This window comes from Ovis canadensis, chromosome X (assembly GCF_042477335.2).
Source record: "Ovis canadensis isolate MfBH-ARS-UI-01 breed Bighorn chromosome X, ARS-UI_OviCan_v2, whole genome shotgun sequence".
NCBI classification, from domain to species: Eukaryota; Metazoa; Chordata; class Mammalia; order Artiodactyla; family Bovidae; genus Ovis; species Ovis canadensis.
In genome coordinates, this window is record NC_091727.1 from 71,752,816 (window position 1) to 71,754,346 (window position 1,531).

At 41.1% G+C, this 1,531-nt stretch overlaps 1 non-coding gene across 1 annotated transcript; it reads right to left on the reverse strand.

Moving 5' to 3' along the window:
- Window positions 1–1,080: 1,080 nt before the first annotated feature.
- TRNAW-CCA (transfer RNA tryptophan (anticodon CCA)) lies at window positions 1,081–1,152 on the reverse strand. Its single transcript has one exon. It is a non-coding gene; the product is annotated as a tRNA-Trp (tRNA).
- Window positions 1,153–1,531: the final 379 nt, after the last annotated feature.

Consider the following 1,531-nt stretch of genomic DNA (forward strand, 5'->3'; position numbering starts at 1 on the left):
CTTTCATTTGTTCAGTCAGGCTTACATTTATTATTGAATACATATTTTTGAGCATTTACTTCAAGCCAGGTGGTGTTCTGAGTGGTGATAATACAGTCAACAAATGATAAGCCTTACTCTTACAGTTTATTGGGGAAAATAGAGATTTTTAAAATCTAAAAATAAATATTTAAATTTAAAATTGTATAAGAAACGGATCGCCAGTCTAGGTTCAATGCAGGGTGCAGGATGCTTGGGGCTGGTGCACTGGGATGACCTGGAGGGATGGTGTTGGTTGAGGGGAGGTGGGAGAGGGTTCAGGATTGGGAACACATGTATACCCATGGAGGATTTATGTTGATGTGTGGCAAAACCAATACAATATAGTAAAGTAAAAAAATATATATAATAATAATAAATAAATAAAATAAAATAAAATTGTAGCATTATTTTAAAAATGAATAAATTCTCGTGAGAAAGACTTTTGTGTTGGACAGGGAGCTACTTTGGAAGGGGTAATCAGGAAAGTCCTCTCTGAAGAAATGACATTTAAAATCATAATGAGAGTGTTAATAGACTCGATAGGCGGGCCAGAGGTTCTCAAGCAGCAGGAGGAAATTAAACTGCAAGTGGCGGACTTTTTTTTTTTTTTCTTTTATCTTCTAATCCTGTGTTGTCATGGTGACACCTGGTTCCACCTGAATTATCTCAAACCTTGAGCTAAGAAATGTGTTTTTTCTCATGGGAATATCTTCCTTAAGCTATGTTAAGGAACTATGTATTTGCTTGGAAATCTACCTTTCTTCAAGATTCATGTCAATTGTTTTATGGCCCAGGATGACTCACCTTATGCCAGTGCTATCTCAAAATGCATGTTGTGGGTAAGGGGCCTGGTGCATCTTTCTCACTTTTGAGGTGTTTCCTTTCTCTAATTAGCAGCTTGCTAATAGGTGTATGAGGTGAGGTGAGGTGAGGTGAAGTCACTTAGTTATGTCCTACTCTTTGTGACCCCGTGGACTGTAGCCTACCAGGCTCCTCTGTCCGTGGGATTCTCCAGGCAAGAATACTGGAGTGGGTTGCCATTTCCTTCTCCAGGGGATCTTCCCGACCCGGGGATCGAACCCAGGTCTCCTGCATTGGAGGCAGATGCTTTAACCTCTGAGCCACCAGGGAATAACTCTTGCTAAAAACCAGCAAGGGGGCACTCTTTCTGTCCCCTTCTGGTGTCTATGCCAGAAGATTTCTCTATATCTTTTATACTTTAATGAAACTTTATTACACAAAAAGCTCTGAGCCATCAAGCCTCTTCATTGGCCCTGGGTTGAATTCCTCTCCTCCTGTGGCCAAGAATCCTGGCATTTTTCACAGCTCACAGCAGCAGCCTTTAATATCTGAGGAAAGATAAAGATCTAGGCAATAGTGGAGGTGGAAGTGGAGATTAAGGACATCACAGAGGGGAACAGAGTGTTCCAAAACCTTGAGGTGGGGAGAAGTATGGCCATAGAGAAAAGGGAAGAAAATGGCACGATAAGAGTGGGGAAAGCTTTGCTGA